This window comes from Pseudopodoces humilis, chromosome 6 (assembly GCF_049639895.1).
Source record: "Pseudopodoces humilis isolate 2021_Gansu_Grassland_sample_001 chromosome 6, ASM4963989v1, whole genome shotgun sequence".
Taxonomy (NCBI): domain Eukaryota; kingdom Metazoa; phylum Chordata; class Aves; order Passeriformes; family Paridae; genus Pseudopodoces; species Pseudopodoces humilis.
The window spans coordinates 35,698,645-35,713,259 of record NC_142205.1 but is presented as its reverse complement, the minus strand read 5'-3'; the positions used below and the strand labels follow the sequence as shown (position 1 = coordinate 35,713,259).

The following is a 14,615-nucleotide window of genomic DNA, read 5'->3' as shown; positions in this document are numbered from 1 at the left end:
GGTCAAATTAATCTAGGCTTATCCACTGTGAAAATTCACGGGGTTTAATGGCTTTCCTTACCTGTGAAGGGGTGGTCTACTTACAGGACTTCTGTACTGAGTCTGATGCAGTGGGGCAGATTGCAGATTTCTGAGTGTTAAAGGTCAAAATCTATAGTAAGAGGCAAACAGGTGGGAGTTACCACTCAAAAAAACCAGAAAAAATACAGCAAATGTATGAATTCCTCAGTTTCCATTATTTTTTTAGTTTTGATGGGTAACTGAGATGCTATTAAATCAAGTTCCAAGAGAAAATTATATTCGTTGGTTGTGAGGAAAAATAGTCAACTGTATTCCTGTTCTATGCTTCAAGATTATTTCATTCTAGAGAAAGATAATGGAACAAGTGTGATGTTTGTATTTCTGTGGAATTACTTTAAAGGCTTTTCCCCTGTTTATCTCTTAGGCTACTCTGCGCAGACACTTCATTGCAAGAAATTTTTCTATTTTCTCAAAGTTTGCTTGCTCTCTATCTTCCTTTCATGTCAAAATATGGAGCAGGATTTTGCTGTACTTGAATCTTCTTCAACTAGGTCACAACAGAACCATTGGAGAGGGGATATGGACCCACTCATTTGCAAAAAGAAGTTTGGCTGTATCGCATAGTTTTAAGAATATGCTTCAAATATATCATTAGTCCCATTAGCTGCCATGCATAACAAGAGGTGATCAGCAGGTTTCCTAGCTCTAATGCTGCAGTTAAAATAGCTTTGGATTAGGGTTTGTTTGTTTGCTCTATCCATGCATTACTCTTTGATAACAATGCTGCAAACACAACTGTGCTTGTCTTCTATATGGAGATGGATGAACTGGCTTTCTCCGAAACAAGGACAGGAATTCAACAAGATAACATGAGGGAAATCAGAAAGTAACTGGAATTTTTACAGGGCTTCTTCTACACTGTTAGTATCTCCTAAGGTTTTTGTTCTGCTAGCTGGAGCAGCTTCCTGGCTTGGTGCTTACATTGCTGAGAGACCAGGGGGTATCTCTGGCCCAGCTGGCTCCCTCAACAATACAAAATGTTTTAATGTGGCCCACCACAATTAACAGAAAGCTGTGTTGTCATGTAGTGTTCTTGCTTTATCTGTAGTGATAAAGCCCCAGTCTTGCTGCTGCAGGAAGACAGTTGCCTTATCGTGATAGGTAAAGCAAAAGCTTTTCCAGAAAGTTTTAATGCCTATTAAATATTATATTTACTCTGACATTGGAAGACCTACTTCTCTTTGAGTAATTAAGACATAAGATTCGCTTCTTGTTTTTAGTTTCCAATAAGCCCATCAGCCTAATACTAATACAAAATACAATATTAATACGAAAAGTAGAAATGAGGCAAAGGGATGGAGCAGTTCTACAAAACATTAATCTCCACTGTCAATCTGTGGCTAGTCAGAAATGGCTAAACAAATGTGTTATGCTTTGGAAGAATAAAGATTTGTGGATTGTAAAATATTATAACTTAGCAAACTCAAACCCCAACTTGGATACTTAAATCTTTAATTGCCCATAGAAACACATTATGTCTGTAATGACTTATGAATGTACATTTATCCAGAATCTGACCCCTAAGAAGAGCATTGAGGGACCATGGTACCATTGCTGGTGCATAGGAAATTCGTGAGGAAGGACAATTTCACAATTCCTAGTCAGGGGAGAGGAGAACACTTAGAAAGTCCCACAACCTGACAAGCACTGCAGACCAATATTAACTACTTGCACCATGGCAGTCAGTTGAGGTGATGTGATGGCCCTCTGGGAAGAGAATGGAAGAGATATGCAGATGTGTAGCTAAAAACATCAGTATGTTCTTTTTTTGCTTGATTTCTAGGCCTTGACCCTTACAAAGTTACAAATAAAAATCCCAAAGGAATAGGATGAAGCAGACATGACAAGAGTTGTGAAGAAAATAATTTGCAATACTCAAAATAGCATTAAGGAATATGATATATGGGTGTACTGCATGAATAAAACATTACATTGGCCTGGAGTTCTTTCCTTTTTTTTACCAGATGTTGCTTGCTAAATCATATGGGTACTTTCAGAATACATAATACACAAGGCACAGACTGTTAAAGGCAACGATGATATGATATTAATCCTTCTGGTACTTCTCCAGTGTGTCTGTTTGGCTCTACTTGCCTTGAGCTCACACTGATGGTAGTCAAAGAGACATTGAGGAAAGTGAAAGCTGCATCTCTCCCCATCAAAAACTACCTGTGACATAGTGTGGCCTGAGCTCTCAAAACAATGTCAGCAAGCTGCTGGTCCAAAGGAAAGCATCTAACAGAAGGACAGTGCCTTAACAAGCATGATAATGACTTTTTGCTAGGATGAGAAGGGCAAAATTGTAATTTCAATACCTACAAAATACCTACAAATTAATTGTTTATATTCTACCAAATATTTCTAGCTACAGTAAAATTAGTCTGTGCTCATTTAAGGCATCTGAAGATCCTGATGGCAGTGATGAAGAAGGACAAAGAAAGATATAGTTTGAAAGTGAAGTAATGTAGAAAGACACAATAATAAGGACACCAAGTTATCTGATGTGCAGTATGAGGAAAATAACATCAAGAATAAACATGCTGATTAATATACCTAATTCTAAGCCTATTATTTTCGGAATTGATTTAACTTTTCTGGTTACCACTTTATCTCTCTTGCTGTGGAGATCAATCTATGCAATTTTTCTCCTTTTATAGCTTTATTTTTCCTTCTTTGTCCAGCATTATCAAACTATGACACAAATTCAATTATGATGTTATGATGCCAAACCTGTGGTCCTGGCAAAGTGTATCATGCAGCATATCTAGGTAAGTGAATTAAAAAAACATCTGAGCAGGTATCTGGTGTGTGTCACTGCTCATTCTTCCATAATAAACTATGTTCTTCTTCTCATTCATTTGTCAATCACTGTAACTAAAGATTATTATATGCTGCATGTACGTGACACCAGCAATTTGCAAAGTCTGTTGGCAAGAAAATCAGGTTAGAATGACAGAGTGAGAAATTAAGCAGAAGTCTGATGTAATTAGCTATAACAATCAGTGCTCTAATTTCTGATTTATTGTTTCCTGTTTTCCTGCTGCTTTCAGTCCATGCATACTGTATGTGTTCATATAGGTCAAACAATTGTCTTATCAGTCCTGCTGAACCAAGAGGTCAGAGTTAACAATATTTATTTAAACATGCAGGATGCTTCCCACTGCAATTAGGAAATAACTATTACTAATAGATCTTTGGTGCTATTTCCTCATTTATAACAGGGAATTCAGATTCAGTCTTCTTCATAGATATTTCTTGCAGACAGATTTACTTGACTAGTAGCATTTTGGTTTGTTAAACTGACCACACTGAATTCCACCAAGTGACTATCTGACAACAAAATATCAATATCAAATGTTTGCACATAAATATATCTATTCAACAACAATGGGCATATGGCATTATATAATGCTAGATCTTAGGGAAAAAAAAAAAGCTATCCAAGTCTTGGTCCCTCTGAAATCAGTGAGAGCTTTGCTGCTGACTGTGATGGGATCAAGACTTGGCCCTATAAATTTGTTCTGGATGCCTTTTTCACCTTGTACAGAATTCAAGATTTTTGGATGAGCAATCCCTTTTCATAATCCAGAACTGAGCATAATTTACTTTTACACAGTTCTTGCAATTCCAGTGGGAATTCACATGACTGCTCGTTTTGATTGGAAATATACATAGTAAATTGTGCATCTCACATATTTACTATATGTATTGAGCTCTTTAGTTAACAGATGCATCTTCATAAAGAGTGAGTCTAGGAGAGATGCTTAGAGGTCATGTAGTCTGGTCTCCAAAGTATTTCTAAAAATAAACTAGAACAAAAACATTCCTGACAGAAACTGGCCTAGTCTATTCTTTAAAAATTCCAGAAACAGAGATCCCACAACATTTTCATGTAATCTATTCCACAATCTACTCCAGTACTCTTTCAGAAATATAATAGTAGGAAAGTTCAAAACAAAATACTTTTGCTGCTGCAAATTAATCCAATTATTTTCCTTCCTATAGTAGACATGGGGAGTAATTAATTATTTGTAATAATCTTCTACATTAATAGGTCATGTTTCTTCTTAGTCTTTTTTTTCTCTCTAAAATTATTAATTTTTAACCCTCGTTACTTGAAATTCACATTTACTTAATGTCTGATCATCTGTTTTGTTCTGTTCTGAGCCTTGTCCAATTTTGACAGAGCAATTGCAGAACTTGGCATTGTTCGTACAGCTCTTGTGTTTATACTTCCCACTGTGGTACTGGTTAAGACACCTGTGACTCATGTGATACACTATAACATCCAGATCCTTTTCTGTAGGACTGCTATCTGGGCAAGACATTTCTCAGAGAGTATTTGTGAAGCTGATTGTTCCTACTTAAATATTTTATTTGCCTTGATTGAATTGCTTTCTATTTATTATAGCTTCTTTCTCCTATTTGTCTTCCTTATTTTGAATTCTAACCTTGTCCTCAAAAATGCTTACACTCCTCCCAGCTTGCTATCATATAAGAATTTAATAAACTTACTGCCTGTTGTGCTGCCCAGAGCATTAATGAAATGACTGCACAGTACCAGACTCCAGACAGATTCCAGTAGAACTCTAGTTGATACTGCCTTTCCACATATTGTTTTCCAGTCTCTTTCGCACCCACGTTACAGAGGTGTAAGGAAAGAAGTTAGTTTCCTGTTTGGTTGGGTTTATGCAAGCCGTAATTTATGCAAAGCATTAATATTTATGCAAAGCAGCATTGACTATTTAATAAGTGCAGATTGCAGTACATTATTTTTGGCTGTTACTTTTCATTGGTTAATCTTTTAAGTACTTAGAAATAGATGCTTTGTTAGCTTCTCAACTGTCTGAAGTCAGTCTAGTTGACATGGTTCCTTGGCTCTACCTTTCCCCACTTTTAGAAATAAGCAGTATATTTCTCTCGGGTTTCTTTGGTGCTCCAGAACCTTGACCTCTGCAGATTCTCTAATTTCTAATGATTCTAATGATATTTTTTTAAGTTTGGTTCCCCTTTAGATATCTTAGTGAAGTCCTGTGTAACTCACTGAAGACTGGAGTTTAACCTTGTTGCTTTCAATGCTAATCACACAATTTGTAATCTCAGATCACTATTTTTTTTTTTAACCATGAATGAAAAGATCATTAAACATTTTTTCCATCTTGGCATTATCTAGCACTGTTAACTGTGGGTACTGTTGGCTTTTCATCTCCTGTTGACTACCAAGGTAATTTATTGCTTAGAAAATTTATTTTTTGAGGAAAGGATCCACCTGTTCAGGACCTCTGGGCAACATCTATAAGTGAGGGCCAATTCTGAAGTCATCTGTCCAAGGCACAGGACAGCACTGGAAAAAGAGTCATGACTGCAGTATATAACAGCAGCAAATTTAGGATATGGGTAGTATCAAGGAATTAGATTCTGTGAGGTTCTATAAGATTCAGTGAAATCTTCTGCCTATAAAGTTGTGTGACGTTACCAAAGGATGCTTGAGAATGGAGGGAAAAGGAGGGATGAAGGTGAACAACATAAATGTGATAAATATCAGATATTTAGAATGCTTATATTATTTTCAGGAAATGTCACAAAATTGTCTTGAAAGTTAAGAGAAGTGTGGAATTTTTCTCAGGAAACTTTTGCTTTCAGGATGGATACCAGTCCATGGTGTTTGGTAGAGGGCAGCACATGTTCATGAGGTTTCTACAGACACCTTGAATGACGGTGTCTGGATGCCCATGCCCATCGCTGGGCTGAGATGTGAGCACTGGCAATGGCCTGAACCTCAGAGAGTTCAGGATATCCACAGGAGGAAAGAGGGAACTGCTGTGCCTTCCCATCTGTACAGTGAAGGAGGCAAGACTCCAAAGCATGAGAGACTCACACTTTAGAGAGATATATAATGGCAAACTAAAGCAGGGCTTTAGCTTCTTCTTTTGCCTATTCTAATGGGCACTGTCTCTGAGCATTTTTGTTTGCTTTTGAAGTTTCTACTTGTTTCTGATTTACTGTTACTACTTATAACGATTATGATTTTGGAAAGTTTGCTTATTAGTGTTATTTTTCTTGCATATCATAGCACTTTATAAACAGGAAGAACCCTATTCATTTCTATTCACATGTCAAAGTTTGGGTAGAAAGCAACAGCACAACTGGAACTTACTTCTCTAATGTATGTGTATAAAATATCACTGTGTCACTTTGCTGGCAATGATTCAAGGATACAGGAAAATAAAAAGTTCTTGGGATCACAAAATAAACCACTGTAAGAGTCAATTTACTGCTGAAGGATTTGTATTTCTTGTATTTACAAATTAACATCTTCACCAAATGTTCAGCTAGCATGAACCACTATAGTTTCCCACAAGCCAATTTATACCACCTTACAGTAGATGAAGGTAGCTGTAGGATATCATAAAAACAAAAGGCATACTGATTAAAAGTTTGTGGCTGATAATCATTGTCCAGATTACTGATACTAAATATTAGTTTAATTTTTTACAATTGCAGGAAAACATGAACCCAACAGCATTACAGTCTGTAACTGTCCTAGTACTTATATCTACTAGATTTCAGTAGACCAGTTTTTCTAATTTTTTCCCCTCAAAGTAATTCATCTCATTTATGTGCTTCCAGATATTGATGCTAATTTTCTTTGTCAGTTAATTTGAGGGTAGAAAATACAACTTGGGCTCAGTCCTCCTCGTTTGATAATTTAATACCAATATTATTTAGGTTATTAGTTTTACTGGTAAATCAAGAAGCAAGTCGCCGGAATACAGCTGTGACCCCAGGGCAGGAACTTTCTGCCGGCTGTCACCTTCTGACAGTTTGGGCTGTTAATTACCTCCAACAGTTGGAGCACAAGCACCTCTGTGTCTGCCAGCTGGCAGCCTCTGCCTCACTGTGACTGGCAGCCTGAGATTTAAAACCAGTAACAAAAGGCTGTTATGTAAACAGTTTATTGTATAATACACAATGGCAGCAGTAGACCCACATTGGGAATCAAAGGTTCTCTCTGCATTCATGACTAGCTAGGGCTGGAAAGGATGCAGGATCCTGCCTGCCTCTTTCCACCAGTCAGAGGACAAAAGTCTAAAGTGAAGCAGCCTGAGCTGAGGTTTCTCAGACTCCGCACACTGGGATCTAAGTGTCTGAATTGTTTTGGTACTGTTGAACTGTACTAATTACTTTAACATGTGAGAATAAAAGACTTTAATTGCCTGGTGACACACCAGTCGCCAGCCCAGAGAAACTGCAAAAATCATCTCTGAGGTTTCCTTCTCAAAAAACAAATGCAGACTTCACAAGTGCACTCTCAGGTCCTCTCATCTAAGGACTCATTCTCTGAAGTGGCACAGATGTCCCCTGCAGCTTTAGCTGGTCTGTATCTGGAAAAGAGCTCATGAGTGCACTTCTGAAGGAGCAGTGTCACCATGCTGTATATAAAACTTGAGCTGCTTAGAGGTGCAAGAAGCAGGTTCCTTATTCCAAATTCATGAAAAGATCTCTTTATAGTCATAATGGCTCAAAGTATGCAGCTAAAGCAGTGTTGGAGCCAGACAATGGGATATCCCCAAAATGCGGCTTGAAATTCGGCTTCTGGAAGTTATTTCATGCTTTTTTTAAGTTTAGAAAACAGGATCACTCAGAGGAAGGTACCCAAACCCCCTTGTTAGCTTCAGCTGAGTAGTTAGAGCTCTTACAGAGGGGCAGAACTGCATTGCCATACATCCCAAACCTAAGAAGATTCAAGTCCCCATCTCATTTGTCTGGAGAGCAGCTTGATAATTTCCAGGTGAGCTTTGGCCACCAGAGATCTAGAATTGCAGAAGTGATGAAATCAAACAAGAGCAAGAAGGAGCCCAGCTATGGGTCAGAATGAGGTGTTCTGGATCATATTGTTGTTCTCTGTAATGTTCAAGTATTTTATGTGCTGGCTGCTTGGTGAAATAAGCACAGTATTTCTGTAACAGAAATTTGTGGAACTTTAAAGACCTGAGATAACAACAAAATCATGACTTATCTCCCAATTTCAAAAATTATGTACATATAAATCTGAATTCCATAAATGTATGGAAGGAATATTCCCTACTATTACGTTTGCAATCCAGTATAAGGGTCTTCTGCTATCTCTCTATCATGCTTGGGAAAAGGCCATTAATGCTGATGGTAAGCAAAATTTTTCTTGGGGCCTTTAAATGGTATCATCAGAACAGAAGAAATAATTCTTTAAGGATCAAGTGGAGCAGTAAGCTTTCTTTTCAGGATTTGAAATAAGTGAAAAAGACACTTGTAACTAAATTATTTCAGTGGAAACTTTTCTAGGTGATCATTATAGAGCATTCTTTTCCTCTCTCTCTTACTAGGTTTTACTCAGAGCCAAAATAATCATATCTTGATTTAAATATTATTTCTTACATGGAAATGAAATTTCACATCAGTGGTACACTTTCCATAGATGTCACAATGTTGTTTGTTAAATTTATTCTAAGAAACACTGAAGTTTATGTCCTTTGAAATAACTCCTAGAGAAAAGGAAGAACTCTTAGAGAAAAAAGCCACTATAAACCAGCAATTTGTGCAGTAGAAGTGAGCCTGGATTCCCTTATGTAGATAGAGTTCTCAGTATTTTCAAGTATTTCACCTACCTCATCTTTTAGATAGACTCAAGTACAGAATTTGCATTTCAATGTATTTCAGATCAGACATGGAAACACTCTACCTCCTCCATCCCTTGCAGACAAAGGGAAGTTGGAACCAGCATCAAACTGTTTAGTAAAAAAGAAAGATAATTATCAGTTTAACAAAAATTAACAATAGCAGCCCAAGCCCCACCCATCTGGTCTGCTGACCAGATCCAAATAAGTCTAAGCCTCCCAGGCCAGAGGTGCCCACAACATTTTCAGAAAGGAAACATCTGGGAATGGCTTCTATATCACTATGGAGCACGCAATTTCATTCCTATACTTGCAATTTGTGTCTTCCTGACAGTTATTTCAAAGCTACAAGCTTAATGAGGTTTAATCTCACAATATCCATTTAGAGCAAATGGCTGAGGTAGGATGTACCAAACTGTGGTTTTGACTACAATGGAACTTCCCAGCATTTACTCCAGTACAAAGAGAAGCAAAGTTTGACCCAGTGACTTCACACAGGCGTAACACCAGGAGGAGTCCTAAAATGTGTATGCATTCTGAAATTTGAAATTTAATGTAAAAGAAAAAGTAATTTTAAATCAGTTTTTTTTATGAGTTATACATAAGAAAATGTAATTTTTATAATTTTTTATAAATTCTCTTTACATTGCTATTGAAAGATGCTTTGAAAGCAATGCACAGAAATGAAGTCAATTGCTAATGTAAAGAAAGCCTGCCTTCAACACTGGCAGAGCTAAAGAAACGTCAATTTCTTTGCATTCTCCTCTCTAAAGTAGTGGCAAACCTTTCAACAGTTCCCATTCCTGCAGGCAATTCCCCTCTCATGGTTAACTGCTTCACTGCTGGCCCAGCTGTCACATCTGCCCTGTGTTGCCATATCACATTGGTGCTCCCTTGAAGCTGGGGAATTGCCAGCAAGAGATACCTGGTATCTATCACCAGCAGTCAAGCTATCAGACTGACTGGAGCAAAGCCATTTAAAAGTTATATTACAAAAATTTTCTGTGGTTTTCCAAGATCTGAAGCACCCTGACAGTACTGCATTTTTTTTTTTTCATTTAAATACACTATTATTTTATTTAGCAGTAAGAATAGAAAATATAAAAATATGTCAGCATGGCTCTTCTTGTTGTATTTGAAAATATTAGTTAAAATATTTTCTAGAAAGTATGTTTTTCAGCAAGTCTGTTATCTTCTATCCCTTTTATTTGTAATAATAATTTAAAATAATTTATTTTGCCTAAAGATTTTTTAAAGGTTCCCCTATCCTTTCCAAAACATATTTGATTTGATTTCTGCTAGAATGTTTACATGAGAAAACCTTTACTGTTGCTTAGGATGTTTCACTGGAAAAATTCAAAGTACTTTATAATCATTTTTTTCCTAAAATAACCAGATATCTCAGTCTATTTCATAGATACAGAGCTGAGTTTTTAAGTTGTTCTGATATTTGAGCTCTGTCAATTGCTTAAAATGTCAAGTTCCACATTTTCATTCACAAAATATATTCTTCTTTGTGGGTTGTTTTTCTTGCTGATGGCACACACCCCTCCCCCATCACTTCATTTTGGCCAGTGTTCTCGTCAGGTGGATCTTTGAACAGACTTTATATATTTGCTGTATTCCTGTTTCACGTTGACCCCAGTACATAGCTGATTTTCTGCCTGTGAGTGATCCTGCCTAACTCAGTTGCTTTGCCCTGCCAATGACGCAGAATTGAGTGCAGGAAGTCCGTGTGTTCCTGGACACTCACTGTCCAAAGCTCAACATAATCTCTTGGGTGCCAGCCCTGCAGTGTGAGTGAGCCTGGTGGTCTGATGATCCTGCCTGACTGAAGACATAAAATTCTGTGATTGAGGTTGGAGGAGATGTGGCCTGCGGGAGAGGGATACTTTATATTGCCCCTTTTTATTTTTAATGTGATTTCCAGTTCCATAGAGCAGAGGGAAATGAAGGAGGGAGAAGTTCAGGAGGAAGAGGCATTGCTCAGGCTTTCTTTGATCTGCTGTAGCTGAAGCTTTTCTGACCCAGGCAGACAGATCAAAGAAAGAAGCCAGAATACAGAGCACTTGAGACATTTCATGACTGTAGAAAATACTGCCCCAAAAGTGCTTCTTTTTTAGTTTGAAAATATGCTTGCCTTACATATAAACTGTTGTGGCACTTATTACTAAAACCAGATGATCACAAACTATTGATTACTTTATATACCTTTGTCAGGAAGGCATTAGCTATATAGTGCCTCAGATAAAAATACTGTGACTGGTACATGAAGACTGCAATAAAACTAACAGAAACAAATGATAACATATTGTACATCTATTTTATTTCTTAATATGTCTTTGCTTAAAGAGATTCCAGTTTCAAATATTCAGTAATCCAGTTATTGGTAGAAGACTTTCATTGAACATTGGTAAATTTTAGCTCTCAATAGTTTAGTGAGAGGCAGTAAACAACTGCTGTGTTGCCATCTTCAATCTGTGGTACAATCTCTGCTTTCCAGAGCAGAGATGTATCCCTGAGTAAGGACTAAATCCTGGTTTCAATCTAAGCTATGTGCTGCATGCTTTATAGCCATAATTAGACCACCTTCTGCCCCAAAGATGCCTCTAAAAAGTGCTGATGCTTGTGATTAACTTCCCGTGCTGTGAGCAGTCAGTGATTGATCTCCACTGGCTCTTCACGGGTCTTGTTGGGATTTCTCACAGTGCTTGCACATCAAGTGCAGGACATGCCTTCGGCACCAGCCCCAGCAACAACCCCTTTTGCTGAGAAGTCAGAATATCCTTGTTTCTGTGCTTTTCTGGCTTTTCTTCCTTGCTGGAGCTGATGGGCAGCAGCAGAGAGACCGAGACAGAGAGAAGGGTGCCATCTACTGAGGCACTGACATCCCTTCCTGCATCCCACAGGCTTTTCACGGAAACCTCTCAGCTGTGTGCCAAACTGAAAAGCTCATAAGACCAAAGTAAATCCATGAATTTGATTAAACTCATTAAAAGACGTTTCAGGAAGAGCTGCGTTAGTTCAAATTATAATGTTATTCCTTTTGCTGTGTCCTAAGTGAGAGTGAGCAGCTTTATGATGAACAGGGACATGATGCAAAAGATAATTTTGGCACATGTGTTTTAAAATCACGAGAACTGGCTATTTACACTGCTAGAGTATGGGATAAATTGAATGGTAACTGTGTAGTCATTTCTGTTATTAACTCTGAATTTAAACTGTGTATTTTTATGGGATTGGATTTTCTATTAAGTCTTTGTTAAAATCGACTTCATGCTGATAGTTATGCATCTATTATAATTTTATGGCCTGTGTGGGACTTCAAAACCATTATCTGAAAATAGATTACAGAATTATTTCTGCTAATACTTTTATCTGATACTACAAAATCCATCACTGTGGTATTTCATATAGCAATGGTCACAAATAAACAGCATATTTTTCTCTTGCAGGATCATCTTTGAACATTTTCTTCTAGTACTTCAATCGTTATGTTTATTTCAAAAGCCAGATCTGTATTTTGCAGAACAGACTCATTTCATTATCTGTTGGTATCTGTCTTCTTTAATGAGAAAAGGGCACTAAAGACACAGGAGAGACAGAGCAAATACCTTCATATGTGACTGTGAGTAAATCACCGTCTGTGTGTAAGCCCAACACATGCTTTCTGTTCATAATCCACAGGGGAGTGTACTAATCATGCATTTTTACTGCAGCTCTATGTATCCAAACATTTGACCAGGTAAAATTATTGGAGATGTCAGGGAAAAAGATATATTTGCTGTTCTTACTTTCACCTCATCTTAGAACATAAACCCCTGTAAATAAAAGCTAATCTTGGCAAATCATGTAGAAAAAGTCAAAATCAAGTTGTCAAAGCAATAAACAGTCCAATACAGCTGACAGGTCTCTTTGTTACGAAATAATACACACGTCAGCTGTAAAAAAGATAGGCTGAGACCTAAATGTACTGGTTTTGAAACAAGTATGAAAAGTTCTTGTGCTTGGGAACCTATACAGCTGAGCCATGGCAAAGTACAATAGGAATTTTTTTGTTGTTTTTTTTCCCCCTAAACATTTTTCATCAGCTTACCTTGATCTAAGAATTTATTGCAGTCTGATAGCTAAAGCAGAGAGGAGCACTGGCAGTTACTTGTACTGGCTTTGGAGGATTTTTAAAATTTTATCAGTGACTGACAATTGTGATTGAAAATGCTTTGTGCCTTTTTCATTCTTACCACCAGATTATGAAATAAATGTAGATTTTCAAGTGCAGATGTAAATGCCATGAGGGTTTGGTATCAATAAGAATTTATGGCATACCAAATTGTTCTCCTATGTTTTTGGATAGATTTTACAATCAACAGGTTAAGTTAACAAGAGCTGTGAACTGTTTCTGAAAGGTATTTATAAGCAACAGTCAAATTTATGCATGCAAGGAAGATACAGAGAAGTTTGAATAACACTGTGGTCACACCTACAGTCTTCCTCCTCCCACTTACTGTCCACTGGTAGCATTTTATTTTCAGGATAGATAAATCTCTAACCGGGTATACAATTAATATTGAGTAATATTAATCTTCCAAATAAAACAGAGCACTGCATCTGTTATCCAAAGGCTTCACACTTGTAAAAGAACTTTTCTTTTTAAGTTTCTGATCTTCCTAGAGTATTGTCATTTCTTTAATGCAGCTGAACAAGATACAAAATATTTAAAGTCAGGTTCATGTTTCTGACAGATTCTTCAATTTAATTTAGAAGCGGTGTTTAGCTTAAGTTTTAGCTTAATATATCATTACCTATGATTTTGCCATAGGTGATTGAATACTGTATTTGGAAAAAGCACTGAAGAAATATGAGTTGAGCATACCTGTTAAAAATTTAAGTGGGTGCCTTTTATTTTTCATGCTACTTTTCTATTATTGTAATTTACAGAGTTTCTGAGCTCATAGAAGTGCTGTTGTGTCCCTGGAGTCCTGGAGACTGTCCTGGAGAGATATACAACAAAAAAAGTCCCTGGAGAAATACACAACAAAAGGCAGTACCAATTCAATGCACCTTGTAATGACTTACTGCCTCTTTTTACTTTTTTAATGCTCCCTGCCCCAAAACTATGAAGAATCACCACAGATTTAATTGAATTTATCTAGGCTGCCTCAAAAAAAAGATGCCAAGGTGCAATGGTCTTACCACTACCAAATGATATTTTTAATAAGTTGCTATAAATCTGTTGATAAGCAGAAAATAATCAAGAAAATATTGCCTTCAAATTTCCTAGATAAATGTGAGCAATATGCACCTGAACTTTGAAACCTATTGCATGCATGGAGAGCTGTGAATCATGAACTGCAGTATTTTAACTCCAGCTTTTATATTCAGTCATTGTTTGGCTTGAGCAGAGAGTTGAGGCACTCCATACTTTAGTTTTTGTATATTTTAGAAAAGGGAGAGATGGCAAGAGTATACTTACCCACCTCCCCTTTTAAGGGATGATCAGTTAATGCTGCTATAACACTTTAAAGATACGCTTTCCAGAACTTAAATATGATTAGACATTTATACAGATAATAAAACATTCATACTTACCTACGATAAGATAGAAGGGATTTAAAATACTCAAGCTCCCTGGCATAACTAACTGCTTGAGATTAAAAGGGAAACTTTTTTCCCTACAGGCAGGTTATTACTTAGGGTATTACTTTTGGTGGTTGTGGGGTAGTTTGCATGTTACTTTGAAATATCACACTGCAATGGCTGGAACAAGATACTTGTTTAAACAAACTGCTGGCCTCAACAAGGATGGCAGGTCTCGCTCTTGTGTGTTTCTAGATCCTCACTGCCTGGTGGAGATGAACCCTTTAGCTTGTGGGTACATCT

At 37.1% G+C, this 14,615-nt stretch overlaps 1 long non-coding RNA gene across 1 annotated transcript in view; it reads left to right on the top strand.

The window, feature by feature from the left end:
* The window catches only part of LOC106628649 (uncharacterized), a 70,498-nt gene that overhangs the window by 48,719 nt on the left and 7,164 nt on the right, over positions 1-14,615 (top strand). The gene's annotated exons all lie outside the window — the stretch shown is intronic.